The 13,527-nt window shown below is 34.9% G+C and overlaps 1 protein-coding gene across 2 annotated transcripts in view; it reads right to left on the bottom strand.

Moving 5' to 3' along the window:
- Positions 1-13,527, bottom strand: part of LOC115211136 — a 238,671-nt gene that overhangs the window by 47,571 nt on the left and 177,573 nt on the right. The window lies entirely within an intron of this gene.

Genomic DNA, 13,527 nt, shown 5'->3' with positions numbered 1-13,527 from the left:
GCTACCCTGGTAACTATTTATTTTTTCCGTGTTAATTGTTAACAAGGTAAAAATACACTCATTTATATATATATATATATATATATATATATATATCCATACGTATAAGTGTCCTGTCTGCTGGAGATAAGGCAGTACAGTCACTTTGCTGATGATGCCTGTTGAGGCAGAACCACATGCTCACAGCTGCCCTCATATCTCTAAAACCTTTTGATACCAACCCGGCTGAAACCACCTCTAGCTCTGTAGTACAAATGTCTTGTTTTCAAAATCTTCCACCAAACCTTAGTCACAATTTATGTTCCTAACAATAGCTTAATGATAACTAAGTTATTTTACTAAATTCTTTGTTATATTTAAAATTAATTGAAAGAAACACAGAGTATCTCAACAGAAATATGGTAATGAAAGGATTAATGGCATGTCAATTTTATAGAAATCTTGATTCTTTAGGTTATCTCCCCTTCTCATTTAGAGTTTGGTGCCAATAGCCATGAAGTGACTGGCCTACTCTCTCTAGAAGCAGAGATCATTTTAATAAACCAAGAACTTATCTTGAATGTTATTTAGCATGTTAACTGTTATGCTCTTTTACTGGAACTTGTGTGATGTTTCTGATGAAGCACAAGCGATACATGTGGTGATTAACATGTTAATATACTCTTACTTGTCTCTGTTGTTCAAACACATGTTACTTGCCAACTAAGGGGTCCTGGGTTCAGTCCCCCAGTGTAGCAACTTTAGCAAGTGCCTTCTATAACCCCAGGTCGATCAAAGTCTTATGAGTGGATTTACGCAGAAACTGAAAGAAGCCTGTCATGTATGTATGTGTGTTTGTGCTTGTCCCCACCATTGCTTCACAACTGATGTTTGTTTGTTTATGTCCTCAAATTTTAATAGTTTGGCAAAAGAGAAGGATAGAATAAGCAATTTATTTGACTAAAACTGTTTAAGGTGGTGCCCCAGCATGGTCATGATCCAGTTACTGAAACAAGTAAAAAAAATAAAAGATATGTTCCTATGTGGTAAGAAGCTTGCTTCCCAACCACATGGTTTTGGGTTCAGTTCCACTGCATGACACCTTGGGCAAGTGTTTTCTACTATAGCCTTGGGCTGACCAAAGCCTTGTGAGTGGACTAGGTAAAGGGAAACTGAAAGAAGCCTGTCATATGTGTATGTGTGTGTATTTATCTCCCATCACCACTTGACAACTGGTGTGTTTACATTTTTGCAACCGCTAGAATAAGTACCAGGCTTTAAAAAAATAAGTGCAGGGGTCGAATCATTTGATTAAAAATTCTTCAAGGCAGTGCCCGAGCATGGCCGTAGTCTAATGACTGGAACAAGTAAAAGATAAGATATGTGTATATACAAACATACACATATACTCATGTGCTCTTTCTCTCACATGCACACACATATAGATACAAACACACACACACACACAAACAGCTGTGGTATTTGTTACAAGATATTAAAGGCTGGGTAAAGTTCAAATCAAAATAGATGGATGTTTTACAATTGTACAATATATGAAGTATTTGTGTGGGAAGGAGGGATCACTTAGAAAAATGAGAGCTGGAAGTGACCTTGGAAGGCCTTAGCAAAGTGTTGTATTTTAAGCAAACAATTTGTTTTTAAACATATGTCAAGTTTACCATAAAGCTAATGTTACATTTTGTATTGATGTTTGAACAGAAATAAAACTGTTTTATAACATAAAAACAAAACAAAACAAAAAAAAACAAGCAATTTAAAGCTGAATAATACATTCTGTGACACCGTTTTGTTTATTACAGGTTGATTATCCTATGTTTAATAAGGACGTTTATGAAAGAAAGGATGGAGAGCTTTTAAGTAACATGAAGGAGATATGAATTATGGAAATAAATTTTGTTTTAATAGATGCAGGTATGGTTATGTGGTTAAGAAGTTTGCTCCTCAACCATGCGGGTTCAGGTTCAATCATACTATGTGGTACCTTGGGCAAGCATATTCTATAGCACTGGAATGCCTAATGTTTAGCGAGTGAATTTGGCAGATAGAAACAGTGAGGAAGCCTGATGTGTGTGTATGTGTGTCTGTGTGCATGCATGTATTTTTGTGTTGCATATATTTGTCACCACTTGATGATCAGGTTGGTTTCTATCCCTTTATCTTAGAAGTTCAGCAAAAAGAATACAACACAATAAATACCATTCTTAAAACAAGTACTAGAGTCAATGTAATTGACTAAACCATCCTTCAAAGCAGTATCCAATAATGGCCACAATTCCATGCTTCAAACAAGTAAAAGAATAAAGGAATACAAACTGAATAAAATTAGACCCTGATGTGGTCTCTCAATATGCCAGAAATAGAAGCTAAATTTCTCCCAAATCATGCCCTATTGTCTAAAATCAGGAAGAACACATTAGGTAATGTGATTCTAGACAGACAAAATGGTCATGAATGAAATGTTTTTTTAATCATAATGCTCTACAGCAGTAGACAGAGCATCTATAAGAACAATGGCAAAGTCATCATCATCATTCATTCATTATCTTTTTTCCATGCTGGCATGGGTTGGACAGATCTGAAAAGATCTGATAAGCCATAAGATTACATAATGCTCCAGGTCAGCCTTGGCACGGTTTCTACACCTGGATGCCCTTCCTAAAGCCAACCACTTTACAATGTATGCTGCTTTTTGTTCTTTTTTTTTTCTTCTATTTTGTGCTGTTGGCACTAGTGAGGTTGCTAATTAACTTGTGAGATAAGAATAAGGAAAAGGGGGGGGGGAGGAAAAGCCCACTTGACTAAGTAGGTGGAATGTATGAAAGAGTGAAGAGGTAGTTTTAAGCCAGGGACAAGCAGAAGATGCTATAAAGTAAGTGAAACCTGTAGAAAAGGGAGATCCAGGAAGACACTGGATGAAGTAGTGAAGGCTGATCTCTTAAAAGCTAGCATCTAAAATAACATTGTTATTCTTATATTCCTTGTCAGTTGATATCAGGAGTGAATTAGTTGGTTTAATGTAAGGTTAAACAAATAAACAAAAAAAAAACACAAAACAACTAGAAAAACAATAAATGAAAATAATAATTAAACAATTACAAAAAAAAAACCCAACAGATAAAGCTCAAAGAAAAGACAGAAAAATACGATAACTCTCCTAAAATATATTCAATATCTTATTTAAAGATGTACCCATGTTGTTTTCTGGTAATTGGTAATCTCTCTCATTTCCTTCCTCAACTAATTCTTGGCTTTCATAACAATGATTAGAAAAATTATATGGAAAAAAAAAAAAGGAGAAAACAGTGGGGAAAACAGAGAAAGGAAAAGAGAAGCAAAATAATAAAGAGATAAAGAAAAGGATGGAGAAAAAGAGAGGTGACTGTGGGAGAAATAATAATTTGGCAGCTGCAAGATTCTGTTATGTTGCTGTGTGTGTGTGTGTGTGTGTGTGTGTGTGTTTCATTGAATGTTTTGTTGGAATATACATTTTTCTTTTTTTTTTTTTCTTTTTTATTCACTTTGTCTAACTGTTGGTTTCTAAACTTTTATTCAGAGGAAATGGCAAACTGAACACCAGAAACAAATAACAATAAAACAGAAACAAAGCAAAAAAAAAAGAAACAAAAAAACTGAAAATAAAAGAATTCCCCTATTAGTCACAATAAGTTAATTGCAATACACACACGCACACACACACCAAAAAATAAAAATAAATATATAGATAAAAGGCTGCAATAATTAACAAAATACCGCATCTTAATTGAGAATCGTCCAACAATGGATGGATATAATACATACACACAGACATATATGTATGTAGGTATGTATGTATGTATATGTATATATATATATATATATATATATATATATATATATATAGATAGAGAGAGAGAGAGAGAGAGAGAGAGAGAGAGAGATAGATAGATAGAGGAATAGACAGAAGTGAATGGGTGTGTGTGTTGGAAACCAGTCCAACCCCTACATTCGGTGGAACTTGTTGGACAGTCCAAACCTTGCTAGCAGTGAATATGAAAGGTAAATGATAATGATGATTATGATGAAATATTATGTGTGTGTGTGTGTAAGTATATATATTCATACACACACATAAGCCATACATAGATATATATCATATGTATACATGTGTGCATATCATTTTAATATCTACTTCTCTATGCTAGCATGGATCAGGATGAATGTTCAAGTACACACAAATATGGGTGAAATCTAATTTTATATTTGCGTTTGTCTATGCTTATATGTGTGTATATATATATATATATATATGTGAAGGCGCATGGCTCAGTGGTTAGAGCGTCGAGCTTACGATCGTGAGGTTGTGAGCTCGAATCCCGGACCAGGCTGCGTGTTGTGTTCTTGAGCAAGGCACTTTATTTCACGTTGCTCCAGTTCACTCAGCTGTAGAAATGAGTTGCAACGTCACTGGTGCCAAGCTGTATCGACCTTTGTCTTTCCCTTGGATAACACTAGTGGCGTGGAGAGGGGAGGCTGGTATGCATGGGCGACTGCTGGTCTTCCATAAAACAACATTGCCCGGACTTGTGTCTAGGAGGGTAACTTTCTAGGTGCAATCCCATGGTCATTCATGACCGAAGGGGGTCTTTACCTTATATATATATATATATATATATATATATATATATAGATAGATAGATAGATAGATAGATAGATAGATAGATACACCAACTTACAATTTAATTTTAAGTTTATACACTATCCTTTATTGCATGTATATTTATGCATACACACACATATATATCTTATAAGGGATGGTATGGAAAGTTAAAATTAAATTTTAGGTTTACATATATATGTATATATATACATGCACATATACAACCATAACCATATATGCACACATACACATTTACACTACAACTGTATATACACATGCACACAAACATACATATACATCTATGTGTGTATGTATGTTAATGAATACATACACACACATACATGTGTAATATTTAAAATTAGATTAATTAAAAAACAAAAAAATTCAGATTTAGATTCACAGATTAGCAAACACTGAATTAAATTAACAATTAAATGATTTAGTTTGGTGGATCTCCTATGAAATCTTTAGTTTGGGAGTTTTAACAATCAACACATCAAATAGTGTAGCCTAGCAACCAGCTTGATGGATTTGCTATGAACCTCACTTTAAGTAGGCAAATTAACAACCAGTTCCATTTAGAGACAGTAACTTAGCAATTATGTTGTTAAAGATACTCAGCAAACATTTCTCATTTAAACAGCACAGAAATGCCATCCTCTAGAAAATTAATAGTTAGTGTTAACATGTTTAAGGCAGGAAGAATTAAAAAGCTAACTAGAAATATGTGATGAGAAAAAAAAAATCTAATAATAATAATAATGATGATGATGATGATGATGATAATAAACAAAAATGTCAGTGATTGATATGTTTAATTTCTATGTATAGCAGACAACCTCCAATGTTTCTGCTTATTCTAACTCCAACAGTGAGACATAGCTTTTGCCATTCTTGGTGAAGTAGTATTGAATGAATCACTAGGTGACGATACAAGATTGTACATTTATTGTGAGGATGTAGCAGGGCCAGATGGTTAAGCTGTTTGCTCTGCAGTTACAAGATTCTGAGTTCAATGCCAATGTGTAACATCGTGGGTATGTGTCCCTTTATTATAGTTTTGTGTTGACCCACGTTCTTCGAGTGGAACCCTGTGTCGGTTAGAGTGCACCAGTAATTTAAAGGTCCAGCTGTGTCCAACTGCATTGCAGTTATTGTGCCAAAGAATTACATTAAAATTGCAAGTCAGAGGAATACTCAGCCACTTAACATGCAGGCAATTCAGTTGAGCAAACAACTGAACATTCACTGTCAACCCCAGCAGAGATCCATTTGCTTTTTACATTCATTATCTCTCTCTCTCTCTCTCTCTTTGCCATACCTACAGGCGTCAGTGGTCATGGACCTCCATACCCAAATCTAAAAGTTCATGATCTTTTTCTTAGGAAGCATATTGCTATGGCTTCCTGTTGCCTTCTATTGGTTTATTTACAGCTTACTCTGCTTTAATCCTGCTCTCCCAAGCTCACCTTTGTGGCACAGAGCAAGGGAACTGCTTCACATGATATCATAGCATGTACACACACTTGTAGGCTTATGTGATACAAGTCTATAGCACCAGCCCTCCACTGAATCTAGTGTGTCTTAACCACAGGATCACCTTCTATGTGACCATAGCTGGAGCCCTTGACAGGTACTACCACCCCATGTCAGAGCAGAATTGAGTGTAATAGTAACTAAGGAGTAACTCTATACTCTGCAAAATTCCTGAACTCCTGTCGCTCAGGACACCTTGTATATTTATTAGGTGATAAATTCACCAATATTTTACAAGTATAATGAAAGCTATGCTTCTTGGATAAAGTCAATATTATACCGAAACATGTTCACAATTGTCTTTTGTACTACCAGGTAACATGAAAATCAGTTGTTGAAAAATATTGTTTTATTTATTTTTTCCTAACTGCATATTTATTTCTAATTATTTTCACTATTGAAGAGAAATTTGACGACTTCATTGGAAAAATTAATTATTTACTAATATATTCTGCAGCTGACAGAGCAGATTTGAAATGACCAGGTGGTAATGATTTGAGGCTTCCAAGTGAAAGACCTTAAGTTCAAATTCATTGCAAGCATTTTTCATTGTAGATTTGAGAAATGCACTTAATTCTACAGTTCATCTAGCTGTCTTAATCCTTTTCATATCAGCCCAACTGAGACAGCCATTCATTCTATGATACAAATCCTATGTTTTTAAGTGAGCTAAATTAAAACCTTCCATTACAATTTTATGTTAATGTATTTTCAAAAAAAAAAAAATAATAATAAAAATAAACAGATTAATAATGACAAAGTTATTTTACAAAATTCTTCATTATTTTCAAAATTTACTAAAACAAAGGCAGTGTACTTTAACAAAAATATGGTAACAAAAGGATTAAGTAGGTAAATGAGAATGTTTACAGATATCATTTCGATTACTGTACTATCCACAAGGAAATTCATCTCCCATTTGTCTCACATCATATCAAGAAACAGGAGTTAAGCATTAAACCATACACTCAAACTAAGAAGACATACTGCTTGACTATCTTTTGATCCTCAAATAATCTATAATCATTTAACCTCAGATCAGTCTTGAGTGAGCAGACAAATGATCAAATACATTCTAGCTATGACCTCTACATCTTTTTCCTACATACAAGGAATGCAAGACAACAGCATCGAATGTCTTCTTCTTGGAGGTAGATTTGGCTGCTTTTCCCAGCAGGTCAAATGACCATAGAGAGGTTCCCCTGCTGTTTCATGCTGAATTAAATCAAATTTACAGGTTACAGAAACATCACAGTTTACTAATTATATATCTCTCATGTCAGGATCTAAACAAATATATATATCTGGGGGTGGGGGGGACAATACAAAATAAATACCTGAAAATGTGTCTCAATGCTCTACTTTAATATAGTTATACATAAACAAAACAAAAAACAAACAGGACAGTTATGGCCAAAATAGTTTTGATTGTAGATGTGCTAAATCAGAACTGACTTGGGGCAAAACAATAACAACATCAACAAATGCTCTATTTATGGACAATAGAAGATATAAGCCAATGAGATATCTCAATATGTTAGAGATAGCAGCCCAAATACACTTGAAACATACCCAACAAAAATATTCTTTTATTCTTTTACATGTTTCAGCCCTAATGCTGTGACCTTACCAGTGAGAAAAAGGCCAAAGACATATGTCCTTGTCTTCATATTGCATGATAGTTGTAAAGTATTGTGGTGATAAAAATGGTGCCATTCATTTCCAGTCATGTGGAAATATGTCCAGCCATGGAGAAATATTAGGGTAAAGATCCCCTTTGGTCATGAATGACCATGAGATTGCACTTAGAAAGTTCCCCCTCCAAAGCACAAGTCCAAGCAAGGTTGTTTATGGAAGACCAGCAGTTGCCCATACATACCTGCCTCCCCTTTCCATGCCACTGATGTTATCCAAGGGAAAGACAAAGACCAATACAGCTTAGCACCAGTGACATCACTACTCATTTCTTCAGCTGAGTGAACTGGAGCAATGTGAAATAGCCTGATCCAGGAATCAAACTCACTACTTTATGATTGTGAACTTGACACTCTAACCACTAAGCCATGCACCTTCAATTTTATTATCATATTTATGCTAAAGTATGCAGTCTTTGATGAATTTTGAAAATAATGAAGTATTTAGTAAAGTATCTGGATCTCTGTGGTTATTGTCACTGTCTGCAATTTTCTCCCAATTGTTTTAAAATTTGGTATATGGATTAAGTTTTGTATACTAATTATGAAAATGAAATTCATTTTTCTTAAAAACTCATAATTAAAAAGTAATTAGCCTTTAAAATTTGCAAAGCTTGGGTATTTAACCAATCAGAAGTGAGTACTTTACACATCACCATGAAGTTTTGTTAACATATTAAGCAAAGAAGCACCAAGTGTTCCATAGCTGATTGTGAAGAATTCTGTTTCCATAGTAACCAAAGATGCTGTACATGTGCACAAGGAGTGTAACCACCAAATTGAGTGTAATCAATAAATTGAGAGTACCTGGGCGTCTTTAAAGTGTAGAAACAAATGATGGTGTGGGACACACTGCTCCATGGTTGACTCTTATCTTTGTGAACTCATGTGGAGAAGGAGATATGAGAAAGATAATTTATTTGATAAAATCCTAGTGTATTGTAAACTTTCGTTCATGAGTTTGTTTTAATGTTTGTTTTAAGCAATGTTTTGATTGTTATTTCTAGTAACTTCTATTGGCTTACTCTTTTATTTGTTTCAGTCATTTGACTGAGGCCATGCTGGAGCACCGCCTTTAGTTGAACAAATAGACCACAGGACTTATTCTTTTGTAAGCCTAGTACGTATTCTATTGGTTGCTTTTGCCAAACTGCTAAGTTACAGGGATGTAAACATACCAGCATCAATTGTCATGCGATGGTGGTGGTAGCGGGAGGGGGACAAACAGACACACAAACATATACATATATATACAACAGGCTTCTTTCAGTTTCCGTCTACCAAATCTTCTCACAAGGCTTTGGTTGGCCCAAAGCTATAGCAGTGGGACTGAACCCAGAACCACGTGGTTGGTAAGCAAGCTACTTACCACACGCTCTTAGCTTTTAAATATTTAATTTGCTTGCAAATCTTTTAATGTTTTTCACTGTTTACTGTAGCTAGTTTAATGTTTTGACATGTCTGTGCCCCCTCCCCTCTTTCTCACTACTGTGACAGATGATGAAGAGGCAATGAATGTGCTGTTTTTTGATTGGCTTTGAACACCTTCGATATTTTGGCAAAATTTTTCTGTCAATAAATGAATAACAAATTCAGATTCAGCATCAAAAATTACATCTATATGACACATTAGAAACATTTTTTAAAAGATTCCGGCATGCAATGACGATAACCACAAAGATCCAAGTATCTTTGTCATTAAGCTGGCATTTATAACATGAAATTTTGATGGGAAGTTTTAATTTAAATCACTTTAAAACAGGGAGGTTTGTTTCAAACAACCAGGGGTAGTCTCAGAAGGGTTGTATCAAACGAGTTTAAAAGAAAAGAAAAAATAAGACAAGATGGTCACTATGGGAATAACTTTGATTAATAAGTCAACTCAGTCAGGGCTGACTCGGGGCTAAACAACAACAGCAAAAGTCCTAATATAATGGTCTGAACAACTGGATAATTAGCTAAACAAAAAAAAAAAAGAAAGAAAATTAACAGATGGTTTCCTTCAAGGAGAAGAATGACCTGGGAGGAGGAAGAAAGTTAAGCTTTTAATAACTATGTCTGCTGACAAACCACTGCTGCTCTCCTCTTATTCTATCCCCATTTTTGATGTTATTTTTACCTTCACCCTCATATTATCTTGCCTTAACACTTATCTCACCCTTTTACACTTCATACACTTTCTCTGATACCCCTCTCTCCTTCCTCTTCCTTCTCTTCTTTTCCATCCCTTCCAATTTCTATCTTTCATTGCTTATCTGTCCACTCTCTCTCCCTTTCTCTGTATATACACCCTCTGTCTCTGTCTGTTTGTATGAGCGTGCATGCGTCATGAGTGCATGTATGTGTGTGTGTGTGTGTGTGTGTGTGTGTATATATGTAAATCCATTCTTCCTGGCCTTTATCCCCTACCATCCTTTCTTTTCATCTCCAATGCCCTTAACTTCTCCACTTTGAAGATGTAATGGCTGTGTGGATTCAATGTCAGACAACTGATTTGTAGATAGATCCAAGTTCGAATACAATGCAAATGTCATGCAAGACTCATACAATAAAATACTACTCCTTCATCTATCATACACAAACATCTTAGCTTACAACCAAATGTTAGCCATCCTAAAGATGGGCAAAAAATCCACTAAAACCTTATCCTTCAGTTGCTCTTACTCTCTCTATCCCCTCCTTTCCTCCTTTGCCTATTTTACCCCTACCACAAAAGTCTCTGCTTCTCTCAACTAGCTCATAGCCTGCATCCTACCACCTTCAACCTACACTCTTTCTCCCTAGTGGACAAGCTCTATGGATTCTTCTCCTTCCTACCCCCCCCCCTCAGACATCAACTTACAGATGGTAAATGGTGTCATTAGAGTGATGAATGAAATGCCTTCTTTTCATTCTTCAAGAGTCAGTAAATAATGTACCAGTTTAGAGTGGTTGGCAAGTAGAACCATCAGAGCATTCAATGGAATGCCATGCAGTGTTTGTCCTGACTCTCAGCATTTTTGATTCAAATCCCAGTGATGCCTATTTAGGTGGCAGATTTAATCTGTCTCAAAATTTAACAACACCTTGTGGTCCTTGGGTGCTTTGGTTGGAGGTAAGTCAGCTCTGTTAAAAGCATTCAGGTCAGATCTCTAGTTTGATTATACCATTGTCTCTATCTCTCCTACTACTAACAGAGGTCTTGTAAAGGGTCATAAGCATTGCCCCTGCTTCCTGAATAATCAATAAAAAAAGAATAAAAACAATCTCACTGTGACAGCCACTGATGCCATTTTCTCTTCACAATTAAATCACAAATACAGTAACTTAGATAGATTTTGGCCAGTATTGGCCCAGGCCATGTCTAACTTAATAGCACCACCTGGTGAAGTCTTTTTACAGTTTTTCATAAAACGAATTTCAAGACATCCAAATGTTCATTAAAACTGATCAAAACGTTTTGAGTTAAAGTTTCATCAAGAGTAGACAAAATGTGATTTTAAATCTGAGTTTGCTAAAGACCTAGCAAGAACAAATTTTGCGATAATTTCTATGGATGCTTCAAATCAAAAAGATGTTAAGTGATACTTTATATTATTTAGTATTACATTCCTGGTTAAGGAATAGAAGTTAAATTTTGGGACATGCAGACTTTTTCCAGTTGAGATAGTTGAGACCTTGATTAATGCCCTAGTCACAGTTATTGACAATCACAGTTTGACAGGAAAAATTGTTGGACTTCATGGAGACAAGGGCAACACAAATGTTGATGATGTACAACAAAAACACTGATTAAAAACAAACTTGAAAGCGACTTAGTTAGCATTAGCTGTGCTGCACACATTGTGCACAACTGTTGATCTATTACCAATTGACACCAAAGCAACTATTTTGAAAATTTTCATATATAATTTCACATATACAGTTCATGTAACACAGCTAAAGAAAATTTTCTGTCTTTGCTGGAGTGCAATACAAAGAGCTAGTATAACATAGTAACACTAGTCTTGTCAATGTTACAGGCAGCAGAAAGAATTCTTAACATTTTTGCTGGGTTTGAAATCTTACTTTTGTCACCAAGAACACTGCCCATGACAAATAAAACAATTCTTTGAAAATGATTTTTGAGAAAAGGTATTTATGGTTTGTACATGGACAGCTTGGCCTTTTCAATAAATTGATTCTGGCCATAGAAAAGAATAATTCCAACACAGCAGATAGCAAACTAGAAATACAAAATCTAATGACAAATAGAGAAGAAATAGAAAAACTGTGAATTTGTGCCTCAAAATGAAGAGAAAATTTGCTGAGAAAATTTGGAGAAAATGGTGAAAGCATTGAAAAAGTGAAGAAAAAACATAAAAGTTTTTTTTTATGAAACATGTCTGCCATACCAAGACCTAAAAGAAAAAAACACTTTGAACTGGTGGGAGACATTGCAAGGTTAAGTTCTGAAGACACATCTTGGCCCAGTATTGAACAGTCTGCAGTTAATCTCGACCAAAGAATTGGAAAACAAGTAATATAGACTGATCAATTATTTGATGAAGTTATTGCAAAGAGCTTTGTGCAGTTCCAAAATAGAAATCTGGACAACACATAACGTTAAGTATGAAGAAAAGTAGCAAATTTATTTTTGCTCATTACAAAGAAAAACATATTTAGTAAAGAAAAATCTTAGTGTTGTAGAATACATTCTTTGTCTTCTTCATACTTGAACAAGTGTTTTCTGCAATAGATAATACGTGGTCAGATAGGAGGGGCAGTATTGCAGAAGCTACAGTCAGGATCCTTCTGACACCTAAAATGAACGGTACTAAGTTGCTCACAATAATTTGACAAAATTAAAAATATTAATTTCTTTGAAAAGTAGATTCAAGTGATAAATATGAAAGCACTGATGATTAAATAAAATATTACTTGACAATATTTTACCTGCATTTACTGTCAAGTAAAGGATAGTTGTGATCAGCCATAGAGGATCTGTTCAGTTTCACTCACAGATTTTTTTTAATTATTTTTTTTTAACTAAATAGTTTGAAAGTTCATATATTGGTATAATTTCTCATGCTCAGCAGTTTACTTTCAACATTTTTGACAAAATTTCGTATTTTAGAAGTTACTTCATGTTAAAGTTGTCATATTTGGCTAATTTTAACCAATCAATGAGGAACAACCTCCGAGTCATTTCTACTAAATGGTACCACTCTGTTCTGTTTCATTTTTTGTTTACTGCCTATGTTGCATATTACACGCTGTTTTTTTTTTTGGGGGGGGGGTTCTTGTGTCGGAGTAACTAGTAAACATTGAAAAATCAACACCAACAAGGAAGAAATATTATTTACATATATTTATTCGTTTATCCAATATGTAGTTAGAGATACAGCAGAAATTGTAGTAGTAGTGGTGACAAGTTCGCTCACTGGTTGGTAGTTGATAGTGTAGAAGTGGCTATCTGCCAGTACAGTGGGAAAGAGTAAGGAATGCATGATGCTGACTTAGAAAAGAAGAAAGGATAAGGGTGGCATCATCTTTCTTGTGGCTGAAAGCTTCTCTTTTGTGTCAGCTATGACCAAGGAGCAACACTTTCCCTTCATCCTTTGCTCAACATACGAATAAAGCAGAGTAAGATGACTCAGAAGTTGTTCCTCTTCGATTACTATTGCAAACAGCAGTAACTTT

This window comes from Octopus sinensis, linkage group LG4 (assembly GCF_006345805.1).
Source record: "Octopus sinensis linkage group LG4, ASM634580v1, whole genome shotgun sequence".
Lineage (NCBI taxonomy): Eukaryota > Metazoa > Mollusca > Cephalopoda > Octopoda > Octopodidae > Octopus > Octopus sinensis.
Note: the sequence above shows the minus strand (reverse complement) of the source record. Positions and strands in the feature narration are given on the sequence as shown.